The 26,734-nt window shown below is 37.2% G+C and overlaps 1 non-coding gene across 1 annotated transcript; it reads right to left on the reverse strand.

Annotated features, from left to right (window-relative positions):
• Positions 1–5,913: 5,913 nt before the first annotated feature.
• On the reverse strand, positions 5,914–6,104 carry LOC114047404. Its single transcript, XR_003569592.1, has one exon. It is a non-coding gene; the product is annotated as a U4 spliceosomal RNA (small nuclear RNA).
• Positions 6,105–26,734: the final 20,630 nt, after the last annotated feature.

The following is a 26,734-nucleotide window of genomic DNA, read 5'->3' on the forward strand; positions in this document are numbered from 1 at the left end:
ATTTCATTATCATTTTCTTTCCCATAGCTATTATTTTTTTCTATAATTTATTCTTTGATCTTCTAATTATTTAGGATTTTATTGTTAAGTCTTCATTAGGGTATATATCTTTTGCTTGTGGTCCATAAACCAGTTGCTATTTTTATTGTCTTAAGATCTATAAAGAATGTATTAAATACTTCTGTCCTTTTACATTGGTTATCAATATCTCTGTTACCTGGTACATGGTCTATTTTTGTAAAAGTTTTAAGTGGTCCCGAGAAACATGTACATTCTTTTGCAGTCCCATTTAGAAGATGTCATAATTTTTTGAAGTCTAATTCTTCAGTAATCTGTTTAGTTCCATATTTTCCCTTTTATTTATCTTTCTCTTAGAATTATCCAAAACTGAGAGAGGGATATTGAAGTCTCTTGTCACTATTGTATTACTGCCTATGTCTTCGTGAAGCTCAGATAATGTTTTCTTTATGAATTTGGATTCCAAGGCATTTGGAGCATATAAGTTTATTATTTTTATTGGTTTATTATCTATGGTTCCTTTCAGCATAACATAGTTTCCTTGTTTACCCCTTTTTATTTCTTGAATGTTTTTGCTTTATCAGATTGTATGGTTGCAACTAATGCTTTTTTAGATTTAGTTGATATATAGTAAATTTTTTTCCATCCCCTCAGTTTTGTTCTGTGTATATCTTCATTTTTTTAAATATGTTTCTTGTAAGCAACAGATTGTATGGTTTTGTTTTATTACCAACTCTGTTACCCTTTTTTGTTTTATTGGATTGTTTAACCCATTCACATCTAAGTTGTGAATTAGATTTTTCTCCATCTACTTCCAATATTAGATTTTTCAAGTTATGATTTTCCCTCTTCTGCCACAAATACAGTATTTTCATTCTTTATTCACTTTACCTTAATCTTTTTTTAAAGGTAGCTCTATTTCCACTGCCTCTCCTCCTCTCACTCTGATCTCCATCTCTCATCTGTTACCCCTTTACCTTTGGGATTTTAAACATCACTTCTTTTTTTTTCTCTTGTTTTTCTCTAGTATTGTAATTCTCCCAACCCCTTTCCCCTCTTCTCAGTTAGCCAAGTAGATTCCCCTTCTCTTCTCATCTTCCTAGTCCTGTTCATCAGTTTTTTAAATTTCTTTTTTGGTGCCCTTTTCCAAGAAGGATTTCTCTTACTCTCCTCATTATCAATCCTCTCTTTTTGTCTACTTTGGACCTTCGTTCTCTGATTCAAGACCCCTATAGTTGTCTGGTATCGCTCTCTTCCTCATATTCCTCATGCAATCAACATTTCCAAGTTGTCCATTTTAGTGTTTTCTCTTCAGGCAACTTTTGCCACTGCCTTGTAGAGTGTGCCCTGTGGTGTCCCTTATTCCACTGCACCTCACTCTCAGAGCAATGCTAATTACTGTTGGTGTCAGAGAGGTCACTGCCCCATGGTATGATTCTTCTCACACCATGTCCCTGATTATGTAGTCAAACCTTGGTCTGTACCCTCCACTAGTTACCTTTCTCCCATCTTCCTCAAAATCTTATTCCTGAGTCCATGCTCTCTCCCACTCCCCCAGGTGCCAGTTGCCCCCAGGAGTTCTATGCTCCATTCCCCCCATCCAAAGGTATGACAAGTAAACTTTTCAAACACCAAATCCCTCAGACTTTCCCTTCACAGACCATCTCTTTTCTCCCATAGAAGCATTCATTAGTAGAATCCCCTTCTAGCACCAAAGCAAGGCTTCCCTTTCTGTTCCTTCTCCTCTTCTCTTTACTCACTCCCCTTCAGGCTTTTCTCTTTCTGAGACCAGAAGTCACCTTCTCCTCATTGCTAGGTCTTGATTTGACCCAAGCATATTACACATTCCTTTCTATCCTCCTGCTCCCCTCCTCTTTTTCATGACCCATCCATGTTGTAATGTAGTCCCACAAACAACACTGATTCACCTTTAGGTAGCATGTCATCAGGTTCTATTCATAATGCCCCAGACCTGCCTCTTCACTGTTACTATTGATGGACTTTCTCCTTTACCCATCTTCTCAGGAGCATTTAGAAAGAAATCTTTCAAAGTTCTCTCTGTTGTCACTCTATTTGCCGTTGAGATCCTTGCCTTTAGTATTTTTTCACTCTTCCTGCATTTCTGTTGTTTGGGGTGTCTGAGAGGCAAATAATCTCTTCAGTTCTGGTTTCTTTCTAAAAATGTTTCAAAGTCTTATTTATTACTGGAAATCCATCTTTTTAGATTCATATTTAAGCTTAGATTTTCAGGATAGGTCATCCTGGTTGTATTCTGAGCTTGGTTGCTCTTCAAAACAAAATGTTCCATTCCCTCCTATGTTTTCTGATGAGTGCAGAATAGTCTTAGATTATTCAAATTTCTTTTCCTTTGTATTTGAAAGTCTTTTTCCTAATCCCTTGCAGGACTTGTTATTTTTGAATTGAATTGTTAAATTTAAATAGTATATGTCTTGGAGTTTGCAGCACCACCACTCCCCCTTCTTTTTCTTCTTCTGGAGGTGAGCTATAGATTCTTTCAACTGGTATTTAATTTTCTATGTTCAGAAGTTCTGGGCAATTATCTTCTATTATTTTCCTGCATTACAGTGTTAAGGTTTTTATCCTGTTGTGTTCTTCTGGGAGACCTATGAGACCTATGAACTTTTGGTTGTCTCTAAACATGCTATCTTTAATATCAATATTGTTTTGCTTGCAAAGTGAGAATATTTTCTTCTTATGTTATTGTTTTTTGCTCCTCCTCAGGGAATATTGGAAGGAAACAAATGAGTGTTAGAAAAATTTCTAGGGGATGTTGCACACTCCCAGGGCATGGACCTCTTCTTTCTCTTCCCACAGTCTTTAGGGAGCATGCTTTTGTGGTTACTAATGCCTTACATAAAGCCCGATAAATGTTTAAAGACTGTGGGGAATATTGTAGATGTCATGTTCAAGCCAAAATTTAGAACAATAAATATCCTGTTGTTTTATTCCTACTTTTTAATGTTTTTTTTTCCTATCTCTTTTCTCCCTATCAGGACTTCATTGTGTTTGGTATGCCTGCCTCTAGAAGGCCACCTGTTGTAGGAGATGGAATTTGTGGGAGACTATATGGAAAAGAAGGGTTGACTGAAGAGTTTCTCATTTTCCAGCTTTTTGTGACCCTAGCCAATTGAATGATATCTAACACCTGCCCAAGAGTAGCGTGAACCCAGACAAATGAATGAATTAATGCAATCTCTGGTGTGAAGTTCCTGATTAGTTGTCCCAACATGTTGAGGCTCACTACATTGTTGTGAAGCACCTCCCTACAGCAAAATGTTAAGATGAGTAATTATCAGAGAATTCAGTCCACAAAGACGACCAAACTTGAAAATTGTGTGTGTGTGTGATGCTACTAGTAATTAAAGAAAACAAACTCCCACAATGGTAATGTCCAAAAACTATATGCTAGATGTAGATGGTATTTGTGGTATAGTGGGCAGAACACTGGCCTTGGAGTCTGGAAAAACCTGTGTTGGAATCTTAGCTCTGAAATTTACTAGGTATGTCACTGATTCATTTCTGCTTTCTGAAACTCAGTTTCCAAATTTCAAAAATGGGATAATGACACTTGAGCTTCATATTTCATAGGCTTGTTTTGAGCAAAGCACGGTGTATATCTTAAGCCATTTTGGAGAGGGTCATGGACTTCTTTGGCAGCCTGGTGAAGCCTATGGACTCCTTCTTAGAAATTTTTAAATGCATAAAATTAAAAAGGATTACAAAGGAAACCAATTCTATCAGTTTATCTAGCTATCTATCTATCACTCTGCCTTAATACTCAGGTGTATTCTGTACATAGCTATTCTTATTTGTATGTTGTTTCTTTTATTAGACTATGAGTTCCTTGAGTTCTGGGGATAAGGCCTTTATTCCTAGACCTTAACACAGTATCTGGTACATAGTAGGTGCTTAATAAATGTTTATTGATTGACTTGATGTGACCTTCATTTTCCTCCTTTTAACTCTTGCTCTTTTTGAAACTTTTTTTTTTACTCTTCTTATCTTTCCTTCATTTTGACCATGTGTATTTATTGAATAACTGTCCAGATGAAGGTGTTCAATACTGCTTATCATCATTGGTCTTTCCTTTATTCTGAAGATGGATTAGAATAGGTAGAAAGCTTTTATTTGTGTAAGGGAGATCACAGTGAGTAACTGATAAGAAAGACAGGGCTTACCCCAAATTTCTAGAGAATTTTGAGGTTCCTACCATGACTACAACTCCTGAGATTTCCCCAAAGTATTTCTTCCTGAATAAGATGGGGGGTGGGGAACTGGCACTTTGGTTATTGGGTCACATTACAGGAAACTTAATCAGGGTTTATAAATCAGGGTCTGGAGTTAGAGCAAAAGTAGAATTTTATAAAGTAGGTGATTATTGTACTGCTCCGGTTGTGTAAATCAGTCAGCTGTATCCAAAGTGTAAAGGAAGGTTCCTTAAATCAAAGCATTTTATTTAGGAATTCCTCAACACGATTTGTGAATCTCTTGTAAGGTTTGTAAACGCCAATTGGGGGGGTAAGTAAATCCATTGCCTACCTTATAAAGCAGCTGAATGTTTTTTTTTTAACTAAATCTAATTTTTGAAATAATGATTTCTGAATCAAAACTTAGCTGGGAAGATTTACTGGTAAGTTTTATAAATCAGAGGCAAGATATATAACTCAAACAGTGAGAAGTACAGATTTATAAATCCAACTTGTAAATCAACAGAAAAAAACATCATGTTTTACACTAAATAATATTTTTACAAATGACACCTCATACATCATGCAATTGCCACAAATCTTTTAACATCGGAGTCAGGGTACACAGCATTCAGCTGAATCGCAAAGAAAAATTGCGAAATGGGTGGTGGTGAGGGGAGTCGTGTTTACCAGCAAAGGGATTATGGGCACAGTGGCAATCAAAAGCTGTTTGCTCTCTGTTCTGGCCAGCCACAGACATTGGCTTATTTGCTTTCTCTGCCAAGGAGCTCTGAGCCATGACAAGGCCTGACTGGAGAGATGACCATAGGTTTCTAGGAAACTGGAGACTGTGGGCTACAACAGAGCTAAGCAGTGGATTTGATCAGCAGATGCTTAGGAGTCAACTTGCTTCCATCTTCTGTATTTTGCTATGCTTTACCTTTCCAGAACTCTTGGGTTCAAGAAGGGAAATGATTTTCAGGGAGATTCTTACTATACGTAGAACTCATTTTGCAAAAATAGACAAATTCTCCCCCAAATGACTTGAGTGCATCATTGGAGGATCTCTATCATGCTTCATTATGTGTGGGGCTCTTGTAATAGATGGCACTAGCTCTCTAATGGTTATGGAACTCTGATGCTCATTTTCCCTTTTTCATTTTTATTGCCAGTAGGCTTTGGGGGCTAAGGGGTATTTTTATTTAGATTCACTGAATCATCTATTTGGCAGTTGGATGAATTTCTTTGCCTATCTACGTGAGCAATGTCTACAGATTCCATTTGGTCAGCCTGGCTATTCACCCAACTCAAACTAAATCAAGCATACCACAGCTTGGAGTTTTTGGAGTAAGGAAAATAGAATCAGAGTCCTAGATGATGGGAAACCAGTTAGATTTCATTTCACAAATGTGAAGTAAAATCATACCTTCTTCTCTGAGGCCTCTGACAAATTAATTTGTTCACAGAAAAGATTCTATAACCAGTAGCTTCCTATCCACCAAACAGGGTATTCGCTAATATTTGTGGGCTGCTTAAGCAATCAGTCCTGCTAGATATTGGCAGTGTTTTCAGTAACAAACATAGACATCATTGCTGGAAGCCTCCTAAAGGAAGGGGCTAGGTTTGGTTAATTTTTTTTTTTGCTTTTATTTGCTTCATTTAAATATGCTACAAAGAGGAGGGGAAAAAAGGAACTTTTATTTCTAAAATTCTCCTCAACCAAAAAAATCAATGGATGATTGAAGAGATGGTGAAAAGGTAGGCATACTGATGCATTGTTGGTGGAACTGTGAATTTATACAACCATTTTGTTTCAATTAACAATAATTGTGCCTCGGATAAACCTCATTGGCTATGATACTGCCACTGCACAAAGCTTGTACAACCATTTTAGAAAGCAAATTGGAATTAATGTATATAAAGTGACTAAAATATCCAAAGCCTTTGAGCTAGAAATTTCACTACTAGGTCTAAATGCTTATTCTAAGTCATGGTAAGAAGAAAGTCCCTATATACACAAAAATATATTTATAGCGAACAACTGGAAACAGTAGATGGCCATCAATTGGGAAATGGTTAAACAAATTATGATATGTGAATGGAATGGAATGTTATTGTGCTATAAAAGTGAGTATGATGATACATGGAATGTATGGAGAAATGTGGAATGACTTGCATGAACTGATGCAAAATGAAAAAAGCAGAGCCAAGAAAACAATATATACAATGACTATAATAATATAACTAGAAGGAACAAGTATAAAATAATTTTTAAAAATTAATAGCAAAATTTAAAAGAACAACTATGGTCCTAAAGAAAAGAAATGAGAATGCTGTTACCCCCAATCCTCCAATTCCTTGACAGAGGTCCAATGTGTGGAACACTGAATATATTCTCAGATTTTTAAAATCTATTGATTGTTTTACTGATTGCTTTTCTCTTCTTCTTCTGTCTGTCTCTCTGTCTCTTTGTTGTCCTATAAGATGGCTCTCTGGGAAGGGGAGTGGAAATAGCCAGTTCAGATAGGGCTAGAAACTCTAAGATCATGCATTAGGGTAAGAGGTGGTCACTCTGTAATTTTAGGCTTACTTTATTGGCATTTCTCATGCCAGAAACTTGTTCCTGAAAGCTGGAATACCCATTAGTGAGCAAGGTGTATCTACTTTCTCCCTTCCATCTCCCCTTGCCCTGAGTCTTGGGAATTTGAAAAGCAGATATTGGTCACAGACATCACCCACTGCTTGTTTCCTCCAATCTCCCATCTAGCTCCCATCTCTGTCAGGGATTGGGAAGAATTCAGAGGGCATGTTCACAGGGTGGGGGGAATCTGCAGCTGGCCTGCAATGACCCTAGGCCTAGCGATAAAACTTTCAAGTCAGTGCCAGACCCGCCCCCCCCAACCCAATCTGGTCCCTTTTCTGGGCCTAACATCTTCATTCCAACTAGATTGAGGGCAGCTGCAGGGCCTCTGGATTCTTCTGTCAGTTGGATGACTGAGAGGACTATTTAGATTTCTTATCTGGAACAGTTGTCTAAAGAAATGAAATATTTCAGAGGAAACGGGGATGAAAGAAATTGTGTTGACCCCTAAAAGAACAGTTGCAGTCCCACACTAGCTTTCTTCCACTCACCAGGACACTGGAGAAACTCTGAATAACCTCCACCCTGCTCACAAATTCACTCAAAAAAGAGAGAACCTGGGCTTTTATATGACTTTTTGCCAAAGGCAGCTGTTTCACTGACTGCTCAAGTAGCCCAACAGAGCTTAAGCACATCTGTTATGCCACCCTAGGTTCAGTATTAGCATTGGTTTAAGGAAGAAGGGTCAATGCCCACTTACAGTTATGATCAGGCATGAGACCTGTGCTCTTGGAACACTTAGGAGTATTCCTGCTTTCAGGGCTACTCACAGGAAGAGTGACTTTTTCCCCAGGAAGCCTAGAGTTTAAGGACAGAGAAATGTAAGATCAGCCCAATGATTTAGTAGCATAAGCATATGTCTGATGCCAGGCATGAGCCCGAGGCAGAATTAACTAATGGGAGCACTGCTCCTTTGACTACCTGGTTGCTGGAGGTCCTTCTACCAATTTTCTCATGGCAAATAGCTCTCCATCTAGCTGGAACATTAAGGAAATACAATGATGGTTTGATGGATTCAGATATCTAATAAAACTGCACTGCTTCCCCTGCTCTTCAATAGTCAATAAACATTTATTAAGCACCTACTCTATTTCAGGGACTGTGCTAAGAAAAATAAATATAGCTGCTGGCCTCAAGGAGCTTACCATCTAAGGGAGGAAGAAAAAATTTAAAAGGAAGTTGAAAATGGGGGGCGGGGCAGGGGCACGGGAGGGTACTCTGCATATGATGTTTGAGTAGTGGAAACCCATCAGAGATGATGATGGAAATTAAGAGTTACCTGGAAAGTTATGAACCTTCTATAAAGGAAAGTTTTGGGAGGAGTTTACTGCTCTACCCTCCAGCCCACCAATCAGAGGGGAGAGAAAACTGAAGGTGCTGAGAAAGGGTAGAGTATCACAAGCTGTTTCAATCTGCATGATAATGAAATTTCCGGTGATGAGTGTATCTTGGGGGAAGACCTAATGTTTGATGCAGAGTCCCTAATGGAAAATGAAGAATGAAATGAAGTCCTTCGGAAGTCCCAAAGGGTTCTATTTTTGATGAAGTCCTTGGCTTTACTTCATGGGGAGGACTTACTCTTTCCAAGTATGGAAGGATTCCGCACTTCCCAATCTTTGAGCGGAGTGCTTGGCTCATCGCTGGTATAATAAAGGTCTGATTTACTCACAAAAACTTCGAATGAAAAAAAAAGGATTAAAAAAAGCTACCATATCCTAGTCTGGCCACCTGGAATATCAAACTGTAGAAATCAAGGCCTGTCTCCTTAATGCTTTGAGCTTAATGTATCGGCAACTTTGGCAACTCAGGAGGGGATATCTGATTTAATATTTGGAGAGTTCATGAACGCAACTTCCAGAGATTTGGCATGGGAGGCAGCATTTTCCCCAAACCCTCTGACTTCTGCACAGCCCAGCCACCTCACGCTGTATTCCATGAATAAGATATGAACAAATTAAGGCCCAAAGGACTGTGATTGAGATTTCTCCAGTGATGGCTGACTCAACCAACGTCACATGAAGCTTGCCTTTCCCTCTCCTTCTAAATGCCAACATGATTATGCATTGAGCTGCTGCTATTTACAGATTTCTTAGCACAGAGAGTATTATACAGCCAATGACACAGAATTACAACAATCTAGACATATGGTTTAGATAAACAAAGCACAAAGCGCAAATTAACCATGGTTGACTATAACTCCTGCTTCCCGTTCCCCAGGGAGGGACTTCGGTGAAACTCCTCATCAAAGAAAGCAATCCATATCTTCAAGTAGAGCATACACGGCATAGTTTAGACAAATGCTAAGCTCTATTTAATGCTCTTCACAGTGTCAGAGCATGATGGCACCAACCTGTCTGGGGAACAGAAAGCTCTATCACTGGCCCAGCTTCTTTTAAATTGTAGCTCTGTTTCTTCAGGATTGCAAGCTTGCATGCCCTAAGATCCGAGTGTCTCTGGAAATGTTATCACCTGCCAGCCCAGCTTCTGGGAACCAGCATGTCTGGCACTATTCCGCATGGGACCAACAAGCCCTCTGCCAAGCTGGGCATCTTGGTGACCACTGTTCAGGATCTATTTGGTCTTTGCCACCCTTGTCTTCTTCATTCCTGTTTCTGACCTAACAAAAAACATTGCCTAGCAAGACGGGACTGTCAAACCAGCAACATCTTTGTTTCAAGGGGCAGGCATGTTCTTGTTTCTGGCAGTAACACATCCGCTCACTTCCCATATCTAAAACTTGATCAGAAACTCTTCCACAGCAGGAAACTTTCTGTGTGAGGTCCCCCCATAAACATTTTTGCATCAGGGATGACATACATACCGTATAAATTTTGTTTGACAATGGGACAGTACGATATTTGCCCTTAAAATGCATATATATTATTTTACAAAGGGAGAATCAAAGTGAAAAATAGCTACAGCCAGGGAAATAATAGTTGGAAAACTTTTGCAAAATGTTCCCAAAGCTAAAAAAATTGGCCTGCTTCTTCCCTAAAAATGATTTCACTGTCTGCTGTAGTCCCCTCATGTCTTTGGAGGGTCTAGGATCTGGTAATCCACCCGGTGATATTGACCCATGAGTGGATTGGAAGTATGTAGGATCATAGAAGAATCAATCTGGAGTGGAAAAGACCTTTGAGTTCATCTGGTCAAAATTGTCTGCACTTTACAGATGAAGAAACTTCGATTGACTGGAGAGTAGCATGCCCAAGGTCACACAGGTAGTAAGGGACAAAGCTGGGATTTGAAACCAGTTCCTCTGACTAGAAACTTGGCACCCATTCCACTGCATCCTACTACCTCTCTTTTCAGCAATAGATCACAGAGCGTCACTCAATGCAGGGAGAATCAATTTAGGGAGAGCTAAATTTCATTAGCTGATAAGGGGCAAAAACAACATAAGCTCTCCTAACAAATTTTGCTTTGGGGAATTAGCATGAGAATGACACAAAAGACCAAAAGACAACATAAATTGACCAGCCTGAAACATTAAGAAGAGATACACTATGCTTCAGATATCCTCCTGTCTAATGTCCACAAATGGGAGTTTCTTGGGCCCAATGGTAATTGTGTAATTTTTATATAATTTTCATATAAACAAACCAAAGGACCTTGACTGTGGTGCCATAGAAAAGACATTTGATTCATAGTCCAGGGAACTGGGTCCACGTCATGGTTCTGTAACTAGCTTTCTTCTTAAACTTGAGCAAATTACTTCCCGTCTCTTAGCCTCAGTCTCCTTATCTGTAGAATTGGGCATTTTAATGAGGTAATCTCTAATGTCTCTGTCACTGAATGTCCCTTAACATCACTGAAATACTATTAATTTCCTTATTGAGAAGACTAGGTAATGAACCCAGCCTAATGGATGCGAACCATACTCAGGCATGTCTGCTCTTCTGTCATTTTTTTACTTTCTTGCTTAGATCTTAGCACCTTCTAAATGAAGATGGTCATAAAAACACGTGCTGGCCATGTCCACTACACAGTGGTGCCCACCATATCCTTCTCTTCTTCAGCAGGATGACAGCCAGGGTTCTCAGAATCAGTCAACTGAATTTCCTCAAAGCAGTTCCATGACTTCCAGATAGACTTTAAACAAATGTCAGTGTGGTGTGTATAAAGTGCACGTGACTTGGAGTCAGAGGCCCTGAGTTTGAGACCTAGTTTTATCACTTACCAACTGTGTGTGTCCCTGGTCAATTTACTTTTACTACAATTTACAATTTAGTCTAATTTACAATTTACTGAGAATTTACATAGAGCCCCAACTTCTCCATCTATAAAATGGAGGAGGATGGTAATGATGTTGGGGTGGTTAATAACTATTGCCCTGAGTCCCCTAGTCTAGTAGACCTATCTTGACCACTAGAAAGGTTATTGTAAATTGTAAAGTACTGTACAAATGTGAGAGATTATTAGTACTAAATTCATTATAAATACCACCCAGAGGATTGCAAATTACTTGCAGTCACAAAGCCTTGCAGACTAACTGCCTGCTCACCCCCACTATTCAAATGTAAATCAGACACATATCTCTTCTTTGCTTCCGTGCAATACAAAAAATCAAAAACTATGCAAGCACCTAAAAAGTATTTTGTATTTGGACAACTTTGAAATCAAGCCCATGTTATATAAAAGGGATCCTGAAAATGTCTCTCCATGGTATTCACACAAGTGGCTGGGCCTAGTAGGATACATGGTTCAGTATCTCTTGCTGGTCAGAAGTAAGCTAAGCCAAAGAACTTCTCCTGGGGGGCTACCTCTGTTCTGATCTGCTTCCAAACCTTGGTCAGTTTAGAAACCTGATCAGAGTTTGTTTTCATTTCAAGGCTCCTTGCTCCCTGCCCAAGCCAACAAAAATACTACCCAGCCTATAGAGAGGTCATGAGTTAAAATGGATTAAAAATTAGGTTAGTTTTGAGATTTTTCTTGAGAAATTCATGATTCTCCCATCAGATTAATGCCTTTCCTTATCACATATTCAAAGGAAAATCAGACACGTCTGGGTTTTGCTTCCATAGCCTACAAGCTGACGACCATGAAAGGATTCTATGAGTGTACTCATAAAGGAGATCCAATAATGCACCTTGCCTCCCTCTTAGCAGAAAAGTCCACATGGACAGGCTACCCTGCTGCCACCTCTATGCCTTCTCACACAGTTCTTTGTGTCTTCTACATGAAGAAGGCCACAGCAGCACTGGCTGTTATGGGCTCAATGGAGGTAGCACAGGGTATTAAGAATCCCTGATTTAGGCCTTAGATATTTGTGTGTTGTCCTCTGGAAACATAGCTACCATGTGCAAAATACATCCAATGATACAATACCACGGTGTCCATACCAATTGTCATGGGCCACTGTAGACTGCTTGCCATCATAAGAATTCTAGAGGACAGTACATGCTGTGAGAAAGATGGAACACTTTCTTTTGCTCTTTACAATGAGTGACATGCTATGTATTTAAACTTTCAAAGCTAATTCATTGTTTTTTCCACAAAACATTAATGCAACTTAATTGTATAATTATACTGCTAATAGAGGCATTTAGATTACATTAGGGATCCACATGCTGATCTTTTTGTTCTATTTCAGTTTCTGACTTCATATGACAATGGTCCTGATATAGAGATGACAAACATATGTATGCTGCTGTACATTTTCAGGAGCCTGCCCAATTGTTGGGTCTCAATATTTTTGCTTGTACTAGAATGGCTTATATAAACACAGTGACATTTTCCTCTTCCCAAAATGCCAAGATGGCACTAAAAGTTGTTTCCTGATCATATAGGGGAAAAAGAAATTTTTGCAGATTTTTATTTCTAACTTCACCCTTCTTTCAGGATGATGTGCCCAATATCCAGGTATTTAGAGATTTCAAAACTTCAACATTTTTATCAGTGTGGGCACTTCCTTTGACTGGTGTTGATCATAACTATTCCATGAGTCCATGAGCATCTCTCAATCAATCAATCGACACAAATTTCTTAATGTGTGCCAGGAATTTGCTAAAATCAAAGGTGGGTAAACTATAGTCTGGGACCAAGTCTGGCCCAGCTACCTATTTTTTGCATGATTTTTACATTTAAGATATAATAATTTAAATGCAATTATTTTAAAATGTAAAAAACATTCTTATATCCAAAGTCATAAAATATTTTAAAATATAAAAACTACAAGACCTACAAAAATAGGCAATAGAGTCAAATTTGGTTATCGGGCCATAATTTGCTGACCTCTGTGGTGGGTGATTTCTGAGAGTGGCTGTGTCAACCCAGTTCATTACCCTGTACCACCCTGGTAATGAACCTCAACTTGAATTTAGCTAGGATGGTCCTCTGATTCAGGCACACACATAACTTGGTTATCTTCTTCTTTATCAGTCCTCTGGAATCATGTTTGATCATTTGATCGATCATAATCTTCAAGTTTTCCAAAATTGTTTTGTTTTTTTAATTGATATTATTGTATAAATTTTTCTCCTGGTTTTGTTTACTTCACTTTGCATAAGTCCATACAAATCTTTCCACATGTCTTTGAAATCACCTTTTCCTTTGCTTCATATAGGATAAAGATATTCCTCTACATTCATATTTTTGTTGTGGCTTAGTTGTTTCAGTCCTGTCTATCTCTTTGTGACCCCAGTTGGGGTTTTCTTGGCATTGATACCAGAGTGGTTTGCCTTCTCCAGTTCATTTTACAGATGTGTAAACTGAGGTAAACAGGGTTAAGTGACTTGCCCAGGGTCACATAGCTAGTGTCTGAGGCCAGATTTGAACTCGGGAAAATGAGTCTTCCTGATTCCACTCATATTCGTTTATTACATTCATATACTATAACTTATCTGGACATTCCCCAGTTGGTGAACATCCAGTTAGTTTTCAGGTTTTTGCTATAATGCAAAAAATGAGTTACTGTAAATATTTTTGTACATATAGACCCTTTCTTCTTTCTCTGATATCTTTAGGTATAACCTTAGTAATGATATAGCTGGGAATGCACCATTTTGTAACTTTATTTTATAGCATTTCTGTGTAATAACGTGAAACTCAGAAATATGAGAAATTCCATTGAAAAAACTAAAATATATGTAAGATACCTAGAAGTCTGCCTACCTAGATACACACTACATAAATACAATTGCAAACCAAAGTTTACAGAAATAAAGATGAACCTAAATAATTGGAAAAATAATAATTGCTCATGGGCAGGCTGACCCATTATAATAAAAACAGTAATACTATCTGAATCAATTTTTCTTATGCAAAGCCACACCAATCAAGCCACCAAAAGATCTCTCATAGAACTAGAAAATAATAATGAAATTCATATGAAGGTGCAAAAACTCAGGAATATTAAGGGAAATAATGCAAAAAGATGGGACTAGCCTAGCAATATCAGATTTCAAACTACACTACAAAGCAGTAATTCTCAAAACAATTTATTTCTATTTAAAAAATATAGTGTTTGATCAGTGGATCAGATTATGTGCACAACATGCTGAAACAAATGAACCCATTTGGCTAGTGTGCAATAAACTGTGAGATAATTGCAATTTTAAGTTTGGTCAAACAACTAAAGTGAAACAATAAGAAATACCAGACTTGAAGTTAGAAGGTTTGGGTTTGAATCACAATTTGGTCACTTACCAGCAGATAATAATCTTGGAGAAGTCACTGTTTCTCTGATCCTTAAGTCTGTCTTTTGTGAAACAGATAACCTAATATTCAAGCTACTTAACTCAGAGTTGTGAGGACAAAGTGAAATAATGTATATATGGTGTTTATAAGCCTTAAAATACTTTATAAATTTAGGTTATAATCATTAATAAATTAATATAAATAATAAATAAATAAAATATTATAAAATAAATTTAGGTTATAATCATTAATAAAAAGACAAAGGAGTAGAAAGAATCCTGGGCAATTCAGAAATTATATTGACTGAGAATTTCATGATTTGATTTAACTATATTGAGTTGAGCAAATTCCAGTTGTTCTGTGGCAGGCTCAGTTTTCCAGGAAGGAAGACACATTTTAAGTGGATTGATGAGTGACAGGGAGTTCTCAGGAGGCCCAGGCTTTTGATGCAGTTGGAACAACCTACCAAAAGTTCAGAAGCTTATCCAAACTTAAATGACCCCATTTTGTCTGAAAATTGGGAAGGAACCTTTCCGGATCCAGCTTTCTCAAAGGATTGCCAAGAACTTTTGGTTTGGGTCCCTCTAGTAATTACCACTAGAAAATGCTTAGCAAATGTTACAGACTCCAGGTGCAAGAAGAAAATTCCAAAGGGTGAGAAACCTAAAACCCCAAGAATATCTCCAGAGGTTCAAATAACTTTCTCAGACTCTTAAGGACAGATCATTTAGAGAGATCTTGAGGTTGAAAGTTCAAGTCACTTACCAGTCTTTATGACATTTCATAATACCAATTGATTCTAAAGAATTATCTCACTATTCCAAGGAATCTTGATACAATTAAATTGAAAAATCATTAAGTAAGTAACTACTATAGGATAAGGACTAAAGATTTAAAGACAAAGAGTACATAGTCCCTGTCCTTAAGAAGTTCATATTCTACTGAGGAAAATAATACGTAATGCTTTTGTATTTTTTAAAGGCTTTTCATATACTTTATAGGTACTTTAGTGGCTCAATGGATAGAGTGCAGGGCCTGAAGTCAGAAAGACCTGAGTTCAAATTTGGCATCAGATACTTATTAGCTGTGTGACCTTGGGCAAGTCACTTAACCTGTTTGCCCAGGAGGCAGCTAGGTGGCTCAGTGGATAAAGTGCTAGGCCTGGAGTCAGGAAGACCTGAGTTCAAATCTAGCCTCAGATATTTACTAGCAGCGTGAGCCTAAGCAAGTCATTTAGCCTGTGTTTGCCTTAATCCATTGGAGAAGGAAATGGAAAACCACTCCAAGATCTTTGCCAACAAAACTCCGTGGAAAAGATGGTCCAGGGGGTCACAAAGAATCAGACACAACTAAACAAAAGCAATTACTTTATATACCTTTGTGTTTTCCTTAGCCTATATGTAGCTATTTAATCAAAATAAGAATACTGAGGGTTTTCCCCTCATAGGATCATAGACATTGAGCTGGAGGGACCTTAGATGCCATCTAGCGCAGCTCGCCTCAATTTAAGATGAAGAATTGACGTCAAGAGAGGTTAAATAACTTTCTCAGAGTCACATGGCTAACAGGTGTCTGAGGCAGGATTTGAATTCTGATCTTCCTGAAATCAAGTCTAACATTCTCTCACCTAGGCTGTGTTGCCCCTTTGTTGTAAGGCAGGATTTAAAATGGGGAAGGCTTATCTGGAAATGAGTCTTATATATAAACAAAAATCATCAATAAATATTTACTGAAATACTAGTATAGATCTGTGATTTCACGGACTTGGGAATTCCCTCATATAATGCCAGTTGTGACCCATCAATGCCTGCTCATGCTATTCAACTCATTTTTGTCTTCCTATGTTATAAGTTCAGAGTGAATGGGTGCTGCTGAGAGGAGAGGGGGCTTTCAGTACGTTGGGAGTTTACCCAGTATGCTAGAAGCTTTCCTTGATTTCTCCTGACATTGTCAGGGTACCAGTGGAACTTTCCCCTGCCTTTAGCACGTGACTAGACCATCTTCTCTTTTTATCACACATCTTCTCGATGACATCTTTTACCCCTGTTCTTCAAAGCTGTTCATTGGTTACATGTTGCAGCCTGCTCACACCTAATTACCCTCTGGGTGATACCCATTTCTAATTCTTTAGAGACTACCATATTCCACACTGACCTGTGACATAGAGCAACACTAGTAGAATGCTGCTATAAGGTTCAAATATTAACTTTAAAAACAGGAAGATTTCAGGATGACTGAGGGACATTTTTACTTAATGTCCTGGTAAAATGTCAAAATTCAAGAGGTCAAAAACAGAACTTAACATCTTCTAATCAGAACTGCATCCCCTCACTGACATAAAGAGTTTGGGACTTTTAGAATGGGAAGAGATCTTGCATAGAATTTAATGCAAATATCCCATTTAAAAAAAAAAGGGAGAGGAATGAGTTCTAGGAATGCTTCTTATTTCATAATATCATAAATATATCACTGAAAGGGACCTTAGTGAATCCCAACCTGTGTATTACAGACCTCTTGCATGGGCCTGGAGAGAGAGGGGAGAATTATGAAGCAATTGCAAATCCATCAATAAGTAAACATTCGCTCTGTAGCCTGAATAAATATTATATCTTGCATACCTTGGATTACTATTTTCTGATATGCAAATGTTATGATTATTTAAATGCAAATTCATTTAAAGGCAATACTAAATTCAAAGTACTCTTTTTTCAGTTGGACACAAATAATATTACTATAATCATAATGGTGAGTATGTAAAAATTTTTTAAATTAAAAAAGGGTCCTCATACTAAATATATCTATATACATATTTGTGTGTATGTGTGAATGTATGTACACATACACACATTACGTGTATACATATATACATACATATATAGATACATATGTGCATACACAAACATATAAAATGACTGATCTAGTCCAACTCTCACATTTTAGAAATGAGGAAACAGTGGCACCATACTTCTCCTAATTACCATGGTCTAAAATCTTTAAGACTTCTTGGAGTCATCAAGTTAGTTAATCAACAAGCATTTGGTTCTAGACACTGTGCTAAGCCTTGGAGTTACAAGGACAAAAATGGAATTGTTCCAGCCTTTAAGTAGCTTCCATTCTATTGGAGAAGACAACGTGTATGTATATATTAATATTCAAAATACATAAAGTACAAAGTAATAGGGAAGGGGAAGCCTGGGTGATCAGGAGAGATTTCATGTAGGAAATCAAGTTGAAGATGAAGTTTGGAGGAATCTAAGTGATGGGGTATGGGCCCAAAGTGAGACCTTTGTCCCAATTTGGTCTCCATTTGTCTCTGGGCCCTAGAAAAACTTTGGGTTGTCCTTGAATTCTCCCACTTGATCAAGGAAATCTCTGGCCATGATTCCATTGTTTTGGCTACACCCAATCCCCCAATTCTGTTATCCTTGCCTTAGCCTGGCCCTCCATTGTCTCACCTCCCTATGGCCCCAGGCCACTTGGTCCCACCTAGGCTCCATTTCCCTGGAATTCTATTACCTCATAGACTACTTGGCCACTCCTAGATCCCTCCCACAGTCTTTCTGTATATAAGGTCCATCTTGTCTCCATTAAGACGTGTAGATTTTCAAAATTTAGCCAATAGCCCACAGATGCTCATATTCCTTAAGAGTCTAGCTAATATGGCAAATCTTCAATAAACCTTGTTTTTGGCTGAAAGAAGGCTTGGGTTGAATTCTTTTGGGTAGGACTTATGTGTTGTGATTTTGGGATTCCGGGACCCCTATCCTCTAGACCTCATCATAAACACCTTAGCAGATATTGGTGAGAAGGGAGTACATTCCAGCCATGGGAGAAAGCCTATACAAGGCATGGAGTTACCTGAGGAAGAGCAAGAAGGCCAGTGTGGCTTTACTATAGAGTATATGAATAAATAAGCCTAGAGAGATATGTTGGAACTAGGTTATGAAGGGAGTTTGTATTTGATTCTAGAAGTAGTAGGAAGCTACCATAGTTTATTTATCAGGGAAGCAACATAGTCAGGCCTGTACTTGAGCAATGTCATTTTGGCATTTAGGTAGAGGATGAATTGGTTAGAGGAGGGACTTCAGACTTTAAGTAAGCTTGAACTGGGTGATGGCCATGTTAGTGGAGATAAGAGGATGAATTGGCAAGATGTTGTGGAAGCAGAATTGACTTGACAACTAAACAGGTGGGTGACATGTGAGTGCCATGTGGATAATATGTTTGTGACAGAGTGAGGAACTAAGGATTACTCTAAGGTTGTGATCTTGAGTGATTGGAAAGTCAGTGGTGCCTTCAATAGAAATAGGTAAGTTAGGAAGGATTTTTTGGGGGTGAGGGAAGAGAATATTGAGTTCTGTTTTGAACATATTGAGTTTGAGATGCCTGTTGGACACAAAGCAGGAAATGTTCAACAGGAAGTTGGCGATGTTGGAATGGAGCTTGGGAGAGAGACTAGGACTGGATATAGATCTGGGAGTCACATGCATAGAAGTGATACTCGAACCTATGGGACCTAATGAGGTCACCAAGAGTGCTGGAGAGAGACGAGAAAAGGGACCAGGACAGAGCTTTGGAGTATGCTCACAATTAGGGGGTGGGGTAGGATATGGATGATAATCTAGCAAAGGAAACTCAGAAGAAGCTGTCAGATAAATAGAGGGAGAACCAAACAGAGCAGTATTAGAAAATCCAGAGAGAAGAAAGTATCCAGATCAAGAGGGTCGTTAACAATGTTAAATGAATCATGGAGTCACAGATTTTGAGCAGAAAGGACAGTTAGAGGCCATTAAATTTGGTCCCTTTATTGAACAGATGAGGAAAAAGACTGAGAGTTTAAGTAACTTACCAAGGATTGCTCAGTAAGTAAGCAAATCCTGAAGCAGAATTTGAAAGTAGGTTGTCTCAACTCTAAGGCCAGCATTCTATAAACTGACCTCCTTAGCTGGTCAAGAAGGATGAGCATTAAGGAAAAAAAAACAACAACATACCAGTCTGATCAGAAGATGGCCAACCATAATTCCTAAGAACTCATGATGAAACATGCTAGACACTTCCTGGTAGAGAGCAGATGGGCTTAGAGTACACATTGAAGCATTTCTTTTCTTTATAGACATGGCTAATGTGGGAATTTGTTTTGCTTGACTATATATATTTGTAATAGTTTTTGTTTTTCTTACCTTCTGAATGGGTGAGGGAGAGGAAGACAGAAAGAGAGAATTCAGAACTGAAAAAAGAAGATTGAATATAAAAAAGAAAAAATTATCAGATTTGGGGATGAAGAAGTAACTAATAATTTAGAGAGAACAGTTTCAATTGAGTGATGAGATCAGAAGCCCTATCACAATGGGATGAGACTAAACTGTTGTTGTTGTTGTTGTTTTCCAGGACTTTGACTATAAAAGGGAGAAAAAACTTAGCTTAAGGAGATAAGGTCAAAGGAGGGTTTTTTTTTAAGGGTGGGGGAAACATGGATGTGCTGGTAGAGAGCAGGGAATGAGTCAATAGATAAGGAGAGCTATTGTTAGAAAGGGGCAAGGACTATGAGGGTGGGATTAAGGGTATAAGTAGAGAGGCTGGCCTTGGTGAAGAAAAGGGTCATTCCTTCATTAGAAATAGGAGTAAGGAAGAAAAAGATGGGAGATTATGTCAAGGGGTTTTTAGATGTAGAGTATTAGAGAAGAGGGAGTTGACAGCAAATGACCATTTCTTTCTCAGTGAGACAAAGTCTTCTCCTCCCCTAGTGTAGAGGGAAAGTGTCCTTTGGGAGATAAGGAAAGAAGAGAAGATTTGGCATGGCTACTTGGAATAGAGAATCAATTTGGAGAAAAGTAAAAAGGATTGTTTTGCTTAAGTAAGGGCATAGCTGAGATCAACATTGATAAGACAAGGAGACAAGGGATTTAAGAGTAGAAGACATGTGACACTGGACTTGTTAGTTATAGGGTCAAAACTGAGAAGGGAGGAAAATGAAGCCAGAGAAGATGCGATAACATAAGAAAAAATTGAAGGGCAGAGAAACAAGGTCACAATGAGGGTAAAGATAGTGGATCTTAACCAGAGATCTATGAACTGATGCAGTATGGGCCCAAACTGAAACCTTTGTCCCAGTTTGGGCCCCATTTGTCTACAGATCCTAGAAAACCCTTGGATTGTCCTTGAATTATCCCACTTGACCAAGGAGGTCTCAGGTTCCCCAGAGGCCGTAATTCCATCAATTAGTCTTTCATTGTGGCTACACCCTATCTTCCAATTCTGTTACCCTGAACCTAGCCTAGCCTGCCATTTTCTTACCTCCCTATGGTCCCCGGTCATTTCCCACACTTAATCCTAGCTAGACTCCATTCTCCCTTGGCTATGTGGTCCAGGTCCCAGGAGTTCTGTTTCCTCCAGCTTACTGGTCACTCCCATTCAGATCTTCCTTAGACCCCTCCTCCAGTCACCCCAAACTATTTGGCCACTCCTAGATCCCTCCCACAGTCTTTCTGTATATAAGGTCCATCTTGTCTCCATTAAGATGCTCAGATTCTTACAATCTAGCCAATAGTTCACTAATGTTCCGATGCCTTAAGAGTCTGCCCAATATGGCAGATCTTTAATAAACCTTGTCATTGGCTGAAAGAAGGCTTGGGTCAAATTCTTTTGGGTAGGATCTGTGTATTGTGATTTTGGGGTCCCAGCACCCCTGAATCCCTAAACATCATCAGAACTTTAAAAAAATTGATAAAGATATTTCAATATAATTTTTTTTCTATCCTATGTACTTTTTTATGTATGTTAAAACACTGTCCTGACAAGGTGTCCATAGGCTTTACCAAACTGCTAAAGGGGTCCATGATACAGGAAAGGTCAAGAACCCTTCGTTTGGAGGAGTGAGGAAGAGTGAAAGATGGAATGAAAAGAGATTATGGCTGGATAAAGGACTTTCAGAATTTTTACAAAATAAATTTTGTTGATATTTTGGTTGTTTCTCATGAATATTTTTCCTAGTTTATCTCTTCTCCTCTTTGCCTTTCCCAGTGAGTCTTATAATGATAAAAAAAATCAGCAAAACTAATAAACATGTCAAAAAAATCTGACTTCATAGGCAATGTGCCATACATGTAATCTCCCACCTCCTTGAAGAAGCCAGGAGAGGTGCTTTCCCACACTTCTTTGGAGTCAAGCTTGGTCATTTGAATTTCGTGGTATTTACTTGCTATTGTTTTATTGTTGCTCTTCTTTCCATTTACATTGTTGTAGGTATTGTGTGTGTACTATTCTTATGGTTTTGCTTTTTGACATTATATCATATCATCTAAGTCTTCCTGTGCTCTCTGTACATCATATGATAATTTCTTATACTACAAAATTGTGCCATTACATTCTTGTATCACAACTGGTTTCACCATTTCCTAGTTGATTTCCTTTGTTTACAATTCTTTGTTATTATAAAAATTGCAGCTCTAAATATTTTGGTATACATCAAATCTTTTTTTTTGTCATTAAACTCTTGATACATATGTCTAGCAATGCAATTGCTGGATAAAAGAATATGGACATTTTATTCACTTTCTTCACATAATTTCAAATTGGTTTTCAGGATAATTGTACCAATTTGCAGCTCCATCAACAGTGCATTAGTGTACCTATCTTTCAATAAGCCCTCCAATGTTGATTATTCTAATTTTTTATCATCTTTTTCAATTTCCTGGGTGAGAGGTGAAACCTCAGAGTTGTTTTGACTTACACTTCTTTTATCATTAGTGCTCTGGAACATTCTCTTATATAGTTGTCAATTGTTTGCAATTCTTCTGAGAATGTTTTATTTATTTATTTTTTGATAAGAGAGCTAGATGGTACAATTGAAAGTATTGGACTTGGAGAGTTGAGTTCAAATTCTGAGCCAGATGCTGACTTAACAATGTGTGGTCCTAGGCAAGTCATTAAATTCTTTCATTCTCCATTTCCTCATCTGTAAAATGGGGATAATAATAGTATTTACTTTCAAGTACTATTGTGAAAATCTGAGATAACATGTAAAATACTTTGCAAAACTTAAAAATGCTATATAAATGCTAGATATCATTTGACCATCTATTTATTAAGAAATGACTTTTGGTCTTATGTTTTTGTTAGTTGCCTATATATTTTGGATATCAGACCCTTATCAGAAATATTTCATACAAAGTATTCCCCCTTCCCTGGATTGCATCTCTTCCTATAATAGTACCTTAATTTTGTTCTTGAAAACTTTTATGTACCCCAAATTATCTTTTGTAATTGTATCTATCCCTTGTTTGGTTAAAAAATAATCACCCATTAGCTGAAGTTATGAATGGTATGTTATCTGGTTCTCTCTAATTTTTAAAAATAGCATTATCTTTGTTTTACATTCATAATCCATTTTGAGTTTATTGCAGTATATGTGTTCTAAACCTAATTTCCTCCAGACTTTATAATTTTCCAAGCAATTCTTATCAAATGAAAAAATTTGCTTTTAACTAATTTATGTTACTAAAATTTAAAAATACTTGCTTATTGAGTTAAATTATTTCTGATCCTTCCTTGTCTTATCTTTCCAATTGTTCTAATTTCCTATTTTAAATAACAGCTAAAAGTTTTGATGATTACAGGTTTTGTGGTCTGGAAATGCTATTTCCCCTTCAGTCTTACTTTTTTCATTATTGCTTTTTATATTCTAGATCTTTTGTTTCTTCAAATGAATTTTGTTACTATTTTGTCCAGATGAGTAAATTGTCACCTAGGTAGTTTGGTATAGCAGTAAAGTAATTTTGGTAGTAAATATTTTTATCATATTAGCATGATCCAGAAATAACCACTAAATATCTCTCCAATCATTTAAACTGTTCTTTATTTCTTAAAGAAATATTTTGTAATTGTATCTGTACATACACTGAGTGTGCTTTGGTAAATTAACTCTCATATTTTTATTCATTTTAGAGTTATTTTGAATTAGACTTCCCTTCCTATTGCCCTCTCCTGAGTTTTGTTATTGCTATATAGAAATATTATTAATTGTTACAGCTTTATTTTGTAATGTCCTACTTTACTGAAGCTACAACTATTGTATTATCTCAATTATTAAACCTTTAACTTAACTTTTCTTGTCTTATTGCTATTGCTAGAATTTCTAGAAGTATGTTAGCTAGGGAAGGAAATATCCTTACTTTACTCCTGTATTTATTTGGAAATCTGATATTTCCCTATTGCATATAATCTAGTTACTGGTTTTAGATAGATACTTTTTATCATATTAAAACAAAAGATCTTTCTACATCTGTGTTTTATAGGATTTTTAGCACAAATGCGTATTACGCCATCAAAGGCTTTTCCCTCATTGACTGATATAATCACGTGGTTCTGAATGTTTTTGTTTTTTAATATGATTATGTTAATTGTTTTTCTAATGTTGGACCATCCTTGTATCACTTGTATAGATTTGGCTTGATCATGGTGCATGATTTTGATTTTGGAGGTTAAATTATGATTTTTCTCAAGAATTTCATTTAAATTTCTTGAATAACACTAGACTACAGATTTTTTTAAATTTTCATCTTATTTTTGCTTTATTCTTTCCTGGTTTATGTATGAGGACTATACTTTCTGCCTAAAAGTGATTTGGGATTTTTTTTCTCAATTTTTTAGAATAATTTGCATAGTATAGTTATTACTTGTTGTTTAAAAGTTTGATAGAATTTTTCTGCAAATTCATTTGGACCAGTTTATAATTTTTTTTTGTTTGGTATTTTCTTTGCAGTTAGATCAATTTCCTTTAGTGAAATTTGATTTTTAAAATCTTGATTAGATCTTCCATTCACTTGAGTATTTTATATTTTTGCAGATAATTTTCTCTTTTGAATTTTGTTTTGTTGCTATATAACATATAGCATAGAGCATTATGTTCTGATAATGAGTTTTATTACTTCTCTGTTCCAATTTCACATTGTTCATTTTTTCATCATCTCTCATGTCTCTTACTGTTATTGAGAAAAAAAAGTTTTCCTCATTGGTTATCCCACTTTTTGAAGGAACTAATAAAAACTTCATTTTATAATTTTTTTTCAGTTTCCTTCACATTCTCTCAAACTCTTTCTCTGTTGAGAGAACCACCATTCTTCTAGTCACTTACGTTTTTAAGCTCAGAGTCACCTTTTACTTTTTCCTTCCTTTTACCTTCCTCATTCAATCAATTGCAAAGTTCTGCCCATTCTACTCCCACAAAATCTCTTCTATTTGTTCCCATCTTTCTATTAATTACAACGACCACCCCACTCAGGGCCTCATCACTTTTCACTTGTACTACTTCAATAGCCTCATAACAGGTATACCTGTTTCCAGATTTCCACTCTAAACTGGATTTGATTCTAACCAAGAAGGAGGAATTGGCTGTTGGGATGAAAATGATTGAACCTTGGACAAAATGACCACTCATTTCATCTTAGAATATTTGATAGAGAAGGAAAAAGCTGGGCCCAGCATGACACATATCCCAGGTCTAGGGAGAACAAATTTCAAAGGGTCTAGAAAAAGGATGCCACAGGAGGTCAATCTAGAAATGCTGGGAAGCTCTTGAAAATGACATTCTGAAGATGCAAAAATAATTCCAATGAAGAGAAAAGGGGGTAATCATTAAAAAAAAAACAAACAATGTGGATATTCAAGAAACTCATTAACCATCTTAAATTTTTAAAAGCCATGTATGGAAAATATATGGAAACAAGGGAAGAGAAGGAGTGAGGGTTGAAGAATAGGGTGGCATGGAAGTAATGTTCAGAATGAGCTGGGATTAGTGAGGAAATGAAAGGACACCAACAAGGGTACTTTTAACCTATATTAAGGGAAAAAGTAAGACCAAAGAAGGGCTAAGACAACTGATGGATGGAATGATGATACTGGACAATGGGAACTGATAAACTTGTATTTTGCTTCTGTTTTCCCTGCTAAGGAGAATGACCTTGTAGCAAAAGATAGGAAAACAAGGTTAATAGGAAGTTGATATCCAAGATAAGGAAGATGACATTAAGAGAACACTGCCTAACTGCTCTTGTTGAGTTCAAGTCACCAGACCCACATTCTGGAGGTGCTGAAATACACAGGTAGGTACTATCTACCTCCCCAGGTTGTTGTGACAATCAAATGAGGAAATATCTATAAAGCATTTAGTGCAGGGTCTAGAACATACCAGGCACTGAATAAATGCTTGTGCTTGTTCCCTTCCTCCCCTTCCTTTGAAAGAATCATTGGACGTGATGTGTGATAATAATAGATGACCTACAGAAGTGAGGAAGTGAAAACGTTGTTAAAAAGAAAAAACAGAGAGAACGGAGTCTGAAAAGTACATTCATTTTAAAATTTTTATTGAGAGTATGGTTAGTGAATATTTAGAATAGAAGTACTGATCAGAAAGAGTCAACATGATTTCCATCAAGAACAGGTCAAGTCAGACTGAACTAATTCCCTTCATTTACAAAGTAACTCTAATGGTAGATCAGGGAAATGTGGTGAATAGAATTTACCTAGATTTTAACTATGCACTTGACAGTCTTTCAAGCTATTCTTATAGCCAAAATAGAGGTAAGTGGGCTAGAGAATAGCATAGATAGGTGGATATGGAGCTGATAAGCAGCTGGGCCCAAGAATTGTCATTAATGATCAATACCAAATTAGAAGGCTGTCTCTAATGAAGTGCTCCAATGATCTATGCTTGATCTGTAAGTATTTAATATTTTTTTATCAGATTTTGATAAAGACATAGAAAGCATACTCATATATTTTCAGGTGACTCAAACCTCTTATGAAATTATAATGGTAATTAGTGTTTTTATATAGCTTTAACATTTACAAAATACTTTAAAGATACCTGTACGTTTTGCATATAAAGAAACTAAAGATGTCAATAGAGAGGAGGGTATAGGTCTTGGAACCAGGAGGACCTGGGTTTGAATCCTGCCACAGATATTTACAAGTTATATGACTATGGGCAAATCTCTTAACCTCTCTGTGCCTTCATTTCTTCATTTGAAACATGAAGAGCTGCTCCTTAAGTTCTCTCTCAGGTCTAAATCTATCATGATATAAGGTGTAGAGAGGTACCCAGGGTTGCATAACTAGTAAGTATAGAATGTGGAGTTAGAATCAAAGGATCTCCTGGCTGCAAATCCAGCATCTTTTGTAGAACATCCTCTGCTTCTTATACAGGTCGTATGATAAAACAGAATCTAAAAAG

This window comes from Vombatus ursinus, unplaced genomic scaffold (genome assembly GCF_900497805.2).
Source record: "Vombatus ursinus unplaced genomic scaffold, bare-nosed wombat genome assembly UNPS02014786.1, whole genome shotgun sequence".
NCBI lineage: Eukaryota > Metazoa > Chordata > Mammalia > Diprotodontia > Vombatidae > Vombatus > Vombatus ursinus.